This window comes from Heterocephalus glaber, unplaced genomic scaffold (genome assembly GCF_053883595.1).
Source record: "Heterocephalus glaber isolate CG9 unplaced genomic scaffold, H.glaber_assembly_v1.0 deba00001613, whole genome shotgun sequence".
Classification (NCBI taxonomy): domain Eukaryota; kingdom Metazoa; phylum Chordata; class Mammalia; order Rodentia; family Bathyergidae; genus Heterocephalus; species Heterocephalus glaber.
The window spans coordinates 13688531-13700880 of record NW_028258384.1 but is presented as its reverse complement, the minus strand read 5'-3'; the positions used below and the strand labels follow the sequence as shown (position 1 = coordinate 13700880).

The following is a 12350-nucleotide window of genomic DNA, read 5'->3' as shown; positions in this document are numbered from 1 at the left end:
ATGATATTGACATCCTCAACTCTTTTTGTATTGAGGCTTATCTTTTCTTTATGTCTAGTAGTTTATAAAATTTGATCATGCCCTTCTGCCATGTTGCTTCTGTCCTGAAGAAAAACAGCCATAAAGTGAAACCATGAACAAAAATGAATGTCTCCTCTTGTATCTTGTGGGCATCGAGTATTTTTCCCAGTGATAAAAAGTAACGAATTCACATAATGACCTACTTTCCCCAACTAAGCCACATCTAACATTTCTATCCCTTCCTAATAGCCCTATCAGCTGGGGATAAACACTTCAACACATCAGACTTTGCAGGACACTCCAGATCCTAAATATAACACTTAGTAAAATAATGTAGAAGAAATATACCACTGCCTATATTGCAGTGAAGCTGTAGAAAATCAAAGACAGAAACATTTAAAAATAACTATAGATGAACATAGTTTAACTTCAAAGAATCATTAATAATATTTGCAGAAAACTTCTGAAAAGCAACAAAAAGAATGAGCATATAATGCAATATTTGCAAAATTCTCCACTGAAATAACTATAAATATTGAATTGAATATAGATCAAAAAGTTTTAAGAACAAAAGGGATCACTTTAAGATTAGTAAAAATTGAGTGTACCTTGGTAGACTTTCATTAAATTTATTTTGGTGTCTTTAATGTAGTAAGAGAAAGAATGTTCACAAGAGAAAGATTTAAGATACAGTAAGTATGATAAGCAAATTTTTAATGGTAAGCAGATAAAAGAAGGTTAAATAATACTTTCCTATATAAAATTCTCATTGTAAGAGTAGTTACTTTGTAGATTAAAATGACAGTATTAAACATTAGAAAGTATCAGTATAATAGACAGTGGAATAAATGAAGTTCAGGGGTTTGAAGAAGGTCCTTGTACACTTTGAGAGAATGTTCAGATATTAAAGTTTAGATACATTAAGTATGCATAGTAAAAAGCAAGACAAAGAGAAAATGTAACAGTAAATTGTTTTTGAAGTTAATAAACAAAATATGTAAATCCACCTGTTTCAGGGCAGATTGTCTGAAAAATATATACACTTTCATGCAGGTTAAGTGATAATTAAAATGTTAGGATATGAAAAAACTGATAGTAAAAAACTGGAAAAGAGTATCAGGAAAAAAATAAAATAAGCTAAAAAACTCTATGTCAGATAAAATAAAATTTAAGAACCAAAAGCACTATAAAATATATAAACACTATTTAATGACAAATGTGTGTTTAGTTTAGCTGCATATATACTAAATTGGAAAAATAGTGAAAAAATTAGCATGTCTGTGTACAAGGATGACTCTCAAATTCATGAATTCCATGACTTGAAAAATTGGTAGTCATATGAAAAACTAAGTAATTCTTACTGTATATTGACATAATGAAATGGCCTTAAAATATATACAGTAGAAAATGACAGAACTACATAAAATTTGAAAATTCCACTACCACTATGGGATATTACAAAATGCCACTAGCATTAATATATATCAAAAGGAGACTAAGAACAATGCAGATATAAACCTTTTGAAAAACATAATAAATTAAATGATTGGACATTCATAGATGTAAAGGCCAAGAAATACAGAATAAACAACCAGTGCAGCCTTTTATAGAATTTTCATAGAAAATGAACATACATTATATCATATTAAGTGAACTGACATTATTTACACAGCTTTTTTGAATTACAGTGGTTTTTTTTTAAGTTACAACATGATGAATAAAAAGTCTCATACAAGTAGATATAAATGTTTGTTGTTTTTTTTTTTGGTACTGGGGATCAAACTTGGGTCCTTCTGCTTGTGAGGCAGGTGGCAGAACCACTGAGCTAAATCCCTTGCCCCATAAATGTCTTTTTTAGAACAGTGCAAAAGGAAGCATAATTACAACAAATAAAACTGTGGTAAATGAGACATAGATGAGCATTTATATACTGAATGAAGGCAGAAAATTATTTATTAAAAATTAAAAAACAGAAATATACAAAAATAAAGATCAATATTTTTAAAGACTGAGTCAACAAATATTTGGTGAGAATTTTCAAAGTACAAAGGAGATGATATAAATAAAGAACACTTTGGACAAAAAAAAAATACAAGTCTAAGGTACAACAGAGATTTAAAAGATAAAAGAGGGAAAAATTGATATCATTGTTTTTATGGTTTATATCTAGAGGTTGCCTCAAAGCCTTGTACTCATAGGTGAGGATTTTGGAAAGTTAATGAATCATTGTTAGATTAGTCTACTGGTGAGTTTACAGTTAAATGTACTGTTGGAGGTGAAGCTTGGTTGGAGGAAGAGGGTCACTGGGGTATGGTCTGGAAGGTGATTTCTCCTTCCCTCTTCCCTTGATCTCTTTCTCTGCTTCCCACTGCCATACCATGTATTCTTTCTAATAAACACACATTTGGCCATTTTCCACCACTTGCTGTTTGCTGCTTTTTGGCTTCAAACTTTGTTGCCCCAAAACAAGCACCTGAGAGCTACAGGAATATGGTTACATCTTTGGTGCCCAATGCGGAGCATCATCTTCTCTATGAAGAGCTGAGTGTGGTGGAATGGTCCAACATACATGCACACAATTTATATCTGTCCTTTATAGAACTCTAAGAAACAATGGTTACTCTGCCAGCTAGTTAAATTCTCTTAGAGCAGCTGTTACTCTTAAAGTAGACAGGTTTCCCCAGCATCTTCTTGTTAATCCTCCACTGAAGCCAGTGAGACTGTTGGTCAGACAGGCAGCTGTATTCTTCTCTGGAGATAGATCTCTGGTTGCATGGAACCTGTTAAAACTAAAAGGGCAACTGAGGGACCATGGCTGGCCCAGTCATACAAAGGATCCTCACTGGAAACTGGGTCCTGACTTCCTGAACAGGATGGGTAACCAGCAAAGAAATCTCCACTTATCTATTGCAATCCTTCCTGAGGTGAGAGATACAACTCTCTCAGTGATCTCCTGCTATTCTCTGTCCCAGAGAGAGCTGAGGTGACATTGTTACAGCGCTCTCTTAACCCTCCATTAAGAGTTGACATACAGGTTTAGACTTTTCTCTTTCTGCTAGTAAGATAGAACCACTCTCTCGGATATGGCTTAATACATTTATTGGGCCGGGAGCAGGTGGAAATAACACCTCTCTAGATCCCCAGAGGAAGTTTCACCAGGAAAAAGCTCTAAGTTAAGAGAGGACCCCCCCCACACACAGTTTTTTTATTCCACCTCACTGGGAATTAGCTTTGGAACTCCTTGATTAGCTAGACCACCTTACCTAAACAAAAGCTGAATGAGAACACAACCTCTGTCTCTCCAGGAGGTCAGCCTGAGGCAGCTGGCAAAATCTGTTTACCTGTAACATAAGAAAGCAGGTATCAGAGGAATGATTTACACTTGTAGTTTACATATGCTGAGAGTGAAAAAAAAGTTTTAGCTAAGTATGAGCCAAAAGGGTCACAGGATCAAGTGAAAGGGGGCACAGGTGCTGTTGGCCACTTTCTAGAGCACCTCCAGTCAGACATGGCTGACACTGGACAAGGTCAAACTTAACAAATACCTTAGAAAAATTTAAAACATACTATCATGGGTAGACATCAGTGTGAGAACAGAATAGGGCCTTGACAGGCATTTGTCTAACCCACTCTTTAAAATACATACTTAGCTAAAAAAAATTGTCACCTAGTCTCTTTCCATACTCAAGCCGGGCCTGGAGAGTTCTGGCTATGAAAACCATAGAGGGTTCTGAGAAGCCTATGAGGCTTTTACAAGATTAAGACAAACTGGTACCACAGCTCCCAGCCCAGAGGAGGTGAGCCTAACAGACACCAGCAGCAAGTCCCACCCCCCTTTGAAATCAGAAGGCACATAAACAAGTCTCAAAACCAGACTTCCAAATCACCTAAAGCAACCCCAAAGGGAGACAGGTTGGAACACTGATACTGAACAATGTGGACTCCCTGAAATGGCAAAAAAAAAAGATATGGAAAAAATGAAATCAGAAATAATCTCTCAGATAACAGCAGAGATTGTGCTCATAGTGGAAGACACGATTAATAAATCTAGAGAGGAACTGAAGAACATAATGGAATCCCAACATAGGAAACAAATGGAATCCATAAAACAGATGCAAAGAGATTTTCAGGAGGTTAAAAACTCCATTGAAAGTCTACAAAGCAGAATGAGCCAATGTGAGGACAGAATTTGTGATCTAGAAAATAGGATTGCAATCAGAGACCAGGAAAATAAAAATTGCTTTAAAATTGTAACAGACCATGAGAAATCAATCCAGGAGCTGCTAGACAATGCAAAGAAGAACAACATAATAATGATTGGAGTCAATGAAGAAACATGAGAGAGTGCAGATGACATAGGGAGGAATGGAGGGGTTGAAGGCAGGTCTGGGCAAGGGTGAAAAATAAGAACCAAGAGAGACTATGTAAAGGTACAAATTTCCAATGATGAATGTCATTATATTGTATACCTAAAATGTACCAATGATTAGAATGAATAATCGATAGTGCAAAGTAGGAAGAAAAGGTCCAAAGGGGTAGGGGTAGTGGGAGGGGCAGGGGAAAGGAAAGAAGGAAAAAAAAATGATGTGTTGGGAGCAATGCTACATAATTCTAGGAAAAATCATTTGAGTAGGCCTAGTTCTCCTGCCTACAGCCCAGCTAGGACATTCCAGACATAATTGCATTTTGGCCTCTGGTCACAACTGAGACCAGAGTGATCCCCCCCCCCCCCGGGATGTTGCAATCTCCAGGACAAGACCACACCTGCGGGAGACGCCAGAGAGGAACCAAATCTTCATCTGCATAATTCCTCATTGTTCTTAGATTTCCACTGCCCCCCAGGTTTCTGTTACACCTTGTTTACCCCAATGTGAAGTACTGAACTCTTTTTTATTTGTTACAGCAGTTTCTCCGATGTACTGAATAAAAGGTGCTGCAAGCTAGGGGTCTTTTGTGTTTGCTGCCCAGAGCAGCACTGATCAGACCCAAAGCTCAGCTTCTTCTCGGTCTCATTTTTCTACCTTTCCTGTAATTCGCCATGTGCTGCCGTGGCTCGCAGGAGACCAGGACTCACTGCAGAGGTTCTGGTAACGTCCCCTTCCCCTGTCCCATACAATGATGAGAAAAGGAAAAAATGGAAATAAAGTCTTTGTAAATAGGGAAGGGTGGAGGGGATGAAGGGAGGGCTAGGAATGGGGAAAAAATAAGAACCAAGATGCATTATGTAAAGGTACAATTCTCAATGAGAAATGTAATTGTGTTGTATACCTACAATGTACCAATAAAAGAATTTAATATAAAAAAATTCAGCAAACAAAAAATTTTTAAAAAGAACTGTTCATAGAAGTAATGACAGCAAACTTCTCAAGCAGGGGAAAAGAACTTGACATACAGATAACTGAGGCATACAGGACTCCAAATAGCCTTGATCAAAAAAAACCTACACAGAGGCATATAATTTTTAAGATTCCAGAAACCCAACAGAAGAACAAAGTTCTACAATCAGTCAGAGAAAAGAAACAAATCACATACAAAGGAAAGCCCATCAGAATCACAGCAGACTTCTCAATGCAAACCCTCAAGGCAAGAACAGCTTGGAGTGATGTATTTCAAGCCCTAAAGGAAAACAGCCTCCAACCCAGATTGATGTACCCTGCAAAACTATCTTTCAAAATGGATGGAGAAGTAAGATACATTCATGAAAAAGAGCACCTTAAGAACTTCATGAATACCAAATCAGCACTCCAAAAAAATTTAGACAATATCCTAGGAAAAGAAAATGAAGATCACAACCCCAGGAAGCCCAGCAGAATGAATCTGTCAGGCACGACAAGAAATTAAATGCAAATGGGGAGAATCCAACAAAAAGAAAAAGTAATGACAATGAAAAGTCAATATATATGTTATAACCATCAATGTGAATGGTCTCAATTCACCAATCAAAAGAAATAGACTGACAGAATGGGTCAAGCAGCAAAATCCAACAATATGCTGCATACAAGAAACACACTTAATTCAAAAGGAAACTCATAGACTGAAAGTTGAAGGGTGGAAAACAACACTCCATGCAACAAGAAACTGAAAAAAAGCAGGAGTAGCTATCCTCTATTCAGATCAAGTAGATTTCAAACCAACACTGATTAAGAGAGAGAAAGAAGGACACTACTTCCTTGTAAAGGGAACAATCCAAGAGGAAGAGATGAAAATCCTAACTATATATGAACCGAATACTAGTGCGCCTAACTATATAAAACAAATACAAACTGGCATGAAAAGTCATATATGCACTAATACAATAGTAGTGGGGGACCTCAATACCCCACTGTTACAAGTAGACATCAACTAGACAAAAAATAAGCAATGAAATACTAGCACTCAATTAAATTCTTGAAGAAATGAACTTAACAGATGTTTATAGAGTGTTCCACCCCACAAAAGCAGAATGCACATTCTTTTCAGCTTCACATGGGTCGTTCTCCAAAATAGACCACATACTCACTTGTAGAGCATGTTTAATTAAGTGGAAAGGAAGTAAGCCCCTGCATATCCTCAGACCATAGTGCAATGAAATTGGAGATCCATACCAAAAGAAACTCGAAAAATTTCATAAACATGTGGAAATTGAACAACACACTTCTGAATAACGAATGGGTCACAGAGGAAATTAAAGAAGAAATCAGACAGTTCCTTCAATTAAATGACAATGACAATACAACATATTGGAATCTGTGGGACACAGTGAAAGCAGTCTTATGAGGGAAATTCATAGCAGTGAATACTCATATTAGGAAAACAGAGTGAGCCCAATTAAACAACCTGATGCTGAACCTCAAGCCTCTAGAAGAAGAAAAGCAGAATAAACACAAAGCTCATACAAGGGAAGAAATTATAAAGATCAGAGCAGAAATAAATGTAATAGAAACAAAGAGAACAATACAAAAAAATCAATGAAGCCCAGAGTTGGTTCTTCGAAAGAATCAACAAAATTGACACACCCTTAGCTAACCTTATCCAAAAAAGGAGAGAAAAGGCCCAAATCCATGCAATTAGGAATGAAAAGGGTGAAATTACAACAGACCCAGCAGAAATCCAGAGGATCATCAATAACTACTTCAAGAACCAATATGTCAATAAGATGGAAAACACAGAAGAAATGGACAGATTCCTAGACATGTATGAATTACCAAAGTTGAATGAAGAAGATCTAAAAATTCTAAACAACCCAATATCTCTCAATTAAATTGAAAATATAATTAAAAACTTGCCAACTAAGAAAAACCTAGGTCCTGATTTCTTCCCTGATGAATTCTACGAGACATTTAGAGAGGAACTAGTGTCATTACTCTTTAAACACTTGAAAGGGAAGCAATACTCCCAAATTCATTCCTGGAAGTAAGCATCACCTTGATCCCCAAAGCAGAGAAAGACCCAATGGAAAAGGAGAACTATAGGCCAATCTCACTAATGAACATAGATGCAAAAATCCTTGATAAGATATAAGCAAAAAGATTTCAGAAGATCATCAAGAATATCATACACCCTGACCAAGTGGGACTAATCCCAGGAATGCAGGGATGGTTCAACATATGCAGATCAATCAATGTAATACACTACGTTAATAGAGCCAAGGACAAAAAAAATATGGTCATCTCCATAGATGCAGAAAAAGCATTTGACAAAATCCAACATGCATTTATGATAAAAACCCTAGAGTAGGAATAGGAATAGATGGTCTCTATGTCAAACTGAGAAAAGCCATCTATGAAAAACCAACAGCCAATATCATACTAAGTGGTCAAAAACTGAAATCCTTCACACTAAAACCAGGAACAAGGCAAGGATGTCCACTATCATCACTCCTCTTCAATATAGTTTTGGAAACATTAGTCTCACCACTTAGACAATAGAAAGAAATAAAATGAATAAAGATAGGAAAGGAAGAAGTCAAATTGTCATTATTTGCAGATGACATGATACTTGGTACAGAAGACCCCATGAACTCGACCAAAAGTCTTCTAGACTTAATAAGAAAATTCAGTAGAGTAGCTGGATTCAAGGTCAACACACAAATATCAATAGAGCTTTCCTCTACACAAACAACAGACTCACTGAGACAGAATTAGGGCAAACAATTCCTTTCACAATAGCATCCAAAAAACTGAAATACCTTGGACTCAACCTAACAAAAGAAATCAAAGACCTCTTCTCTGAAAACTATGGCACTCTGAAAAGAGAGATTAAAATGATTTCAGAAAATGGAAAGACATCCCCTGATCCTGGGTAGAAAGGATCAACATAGTGAAAAATGGTCATTCTTCCAAAACTGCTGTATAGATTCAATGCAATCTGAGTTGAAATCCCAGCAGCATATTTCACAGACCTTGAGAAAGCAATCCAAAATTTCATTTGGAACAAATAGAAACCTAGAATAGCAAAAGCAATTCTAGGCAACAGAGACATGGCAGGGGGTATCACAATCCCCAACTTGCAACTATACTACAAAGCTATTGTGATATAAAGAGCATGGTACTGGCAAAGAAACTGAGCTGAGGAGCAGTGGAACAGATTAGAAGATGCAGAAACAACTCCAGACAAACTCTCCCCTCTCATCCTCAATATAGAAGCCAAACACCCTCACTGGAGGAAAGATAGCCTCTTTAATAAATAGTGCTGGAAAAATGGATACACCTATATCTCTCACCATGCACACCATGCACTAAACTAAAATCAAAATGGATTAAAGATCTAGATATTAAAATAGAAATGCTGAACTTCCTGGAACAGAGGTTAGGTAGAACACTTGAAGACATTGGTGTAGGAAAAGATTTTATGAACAAAACCTCAGTTTCCTGTGAACTAGCACAGACAATCAACAAGGGGGATCTCTTCTTATTAAAAAGCTTCTGCATAGCAAGAGAAACCACCAGCAGTGTGAAGAGACAACCCAGGTTTAAAGACCCAATCCAAAAATGGGCACCTGAAATGAATAGACATTTCTCAAAGAAATAGAAATAGCAAATAAACACATAGAAAAATGTTCGACATCAGTCATCATTGGAGAGATGCAAATGAAAACAACGCTGAGATTCCACCTCACTCCTGAAAGAATGGCTGCTATCATGAAATCAACCAATAACAAATGCTGGAGGGGCTGTGAGGAAAGAGGAACCCTGCTCCACTGCTGGTGGGAGTGTAGACTGGTGCAACCACTGTGGAAATCAGTATGGAGATACCTCAAAGAACTAGGACTGGAAGTCCCATTTGACATAGCTATTCCCCTGGTGAGTATCTTCCTCAAATACTTAAAAGAATCATACCATAGTGATATATGTGCACTCATGTTCATAGCAGCACAATTTTTAATACCTAAAACTCGAAAACAGCCATGCCCATCCACTTGAGATTGGATAAAGAAAATGTGGGTTTTTAATAAAATGGAGTACTACTCAGCCGTGAAAAAGGAGAAAATAGAGCCATTTATAGCTATATGGATGCATATTGAGGCGTTTACTCTTAAGTGAAATAAATAGGACACACATGTGTAAATAACAAATAGTATCTGGTGTGAGAAACTGAAAGTGTAAATAAGGAGTAAAAGTTATAATAGATAATGTGAAATAGGAAGAAAATGGGCAAATGGGATGGGGAAGTGGGAGCAGTAGGGAAAAAGAAAGAAAGGAATGGAATTAATATGAGAAAATTTAAAATGGAAACAAAATCTTTGTAAATAGGGAGGGATGTAGGAGTTGAAGGTAGGGCAGGGGAAGGGGAAAAATAATAACCAAAAGAGATTATGCAAAGGTGCAAATTTCCAATGATGAATATCATTATATTGTATACCTGAAATGTTCCAATAAGATAAAATAAAAAAAGAAATTTATTTTTAAAAAATCTGTCAGTCTAATCCTTTAAACATTCCTTGCCTTCACAGTATGAAGAGGTTCTTCTCTCTCACCTCCTTACTGGTATTAGCTTATTATAAGAAATTTCTGTGTTAAGTGGTCAGATCACCCCCAAAAGTTTCAAGTAGTCAATTTATATAACAGTTTATTGTAACTATAGCTCAACTTGAGTACTATTCTAAGAGTGCACTCTATCTGAAAGTAAGTGCTTGTATGTTTGTGCTTTATGTTCATTTGTTTAAACTAATTAAGGTGTTGCAAGCTGTTTTGTTAAAACATTGTGAGCACATATCAATTTTATTTTTCCTTTTATTTTTTCTCTGGCTCTTTCAGGCTCTCACCAAAAAAAAAAACCCTCAGTTATCTAGATTTTGAAAATAACTAAGTCCACTTAAAAAGTTTACTGGACGAGGGTTAGGATATTTCAAAATCACACAGAGGTTGGTTCCATATATGTTTTATGATTTAAACTAATGTGTGTGTTTCTATATCTGTATCTTCAAATATATGTTCTACTTAGGTTGCCTGATAGATAAGTGGACATTCATGCTATTAGCTCAAATGTTTGTGATTTACATAGCTTAAAAGGAGACAAATTTAAATCAGTTGATAAAAATAAAGTTATTTTAAGATTGGTGACATGTTTCTATCCAGGTTGTAAGATAACCAAGATAATGCCAAAAATTAGTTTTATAAAAACAGTGTCTATGATCGTCTGTGTAAATAACTTAAGAGCTTTCCTTGATCAAAGATAATACATAAATACTTTAAAATATAAACTGTTATGTTGAGTTATCTAAAGCAATTGTTAAGGTAACTAAGTGACAACCCCTTGGACTTGGGATATTGTTGAGCAAAACTCTCTGTGGCTGAAAAAGCAGCTACCTGGACAAGATGTGTCCAATTTCTTCACTGATCAGTGGCTTGTCTGGTATTCCCAGGGACTTATGGTGCCACACTCGAACAGTTATTAAATAATTATAGCCTACTTAAATTGTTCATAAATAAAAAGTTAAGCTTTCTATGTAAAAAATAAGATATCTTATTAAGAGCTCTTCTTAGTTAAAGTTACAAAGCTAGATTTAAAAAAGAGGGTTCTACATGGTATGTACCAATTTCTTGTGTTTTCCATTGTTAAACTTTTGGTTGCTAAAATTGAATTTAAATGTTAAATCAAATGGTGGCTTATAAAATGTTTTCAGTAATCATTTTATGACACTATTATCTCAATTTATGACATAACATGTATGTATGACATGGTGTAAGTCTAAGCTTTAAATTTAAGCTTATTGAGTTAAAGCTATATAAGTTTAATACATGAAATGTGACTAATGTGTTCTCTTTTATACAATATATATCTAGTTCTTTAACATGCAAAATGATCAAAATTTGACATCTCTTTCTCAGTTTGGTCCTGCCATTCAAAACTTGATCTACATCTATTAGATTCAGTTAATACTTATTGGCTTTAAACAAACATTTTGTTTTTGTATAAAATGGAGACATACTTACATATTGGGTAAGAAGTCTATTTGTAGTCAGTAATACTGTTTCCAAAATGTATAAAAACTTTAAAAATGTTCCTTAACTCTTCTCAGTGTGCTTACATTCTATAAACTTGTTAAAAATCTAAATTCTGCCTTAAGTATAAAAACCAAGTAGATACAGACAAAAAAAGACACCTGCTGAACACACAGTAGAGATATCTTCCAGTGTCAGCACATCTTACAGCGTACACAGGGCACAGGTTCTGGCATGAGAATAGTTAATGTTTATCTCCTGAACAGCTTCACTGGCTTAAGTGTGGCTCTTAAGATAAAATAAGTTTTATATTTCCTAGGAAAAAGCCAGCCACTTGACATTTCCAATCAATGCAGAACATTTTCCAATTTCCACTGCTCACGAAAAAGTTCCCAATTCATTCTGGCTAGGAGATTCCCCAGGTGGAGGGTACCTTAGAAACCATGCTGAAAGGTGAGACCTCCTCTATTCCCTCGCAGGCACTTACTGGGGCACCTCACAATTCCATCCATGAAGCTGAAGAAAAATGGGCTGACTCCACTTCTCTTGTGAGGCAGTGGGAGGGGCAACGTGTCCCCTATTATGGCCACAAACAAAGGGAGAAAGGCTCCCACAAAACAAATAGTTCCTATCTTCTCTCCCACAGGCAGAAGCCATGGCATGTCACAGCTGCTGCTGGTAGGAAAGGGGGGAGTTAGCATTCCTCTACCCCTGCTGCAAATCTAGAGGCTAGGAAAGGAGGTTGTCAGGGAGGTTATGACGGGGATGCTCTCACACCTCCCACCTTTTTACGTGTGTGTTTCAGATTGAAAATTCAGCCACAGTCATTGAGAAAATGGTTGATTTGTTTCTTACACACAGGCCTGAATAAAGTATCCATTGGGAGATGACAAGATTTGGCCAATG

At 36.3% G+C, this 12350-nt stretch overlaps 1 non-coding gene across 1 annotated transcript; it reads left to right on the top strand.

Annotated features, from left to right (window-relative positions):
* Nucleotides 1–1241: 1241 nt before the first annotated feature.
* LOC147822491 (U6 spliceosomal RNA) lies at nucleotides 1242–1346 on the top strand. The gene has a single exon (XR_015445633.1). It is a non-coding gene; the product is annotated as a U6 spliceosomal RNA (small nuclear RNA).
* Nucleotides 1347–12350: the final 11004 nt, after the last annotated feature.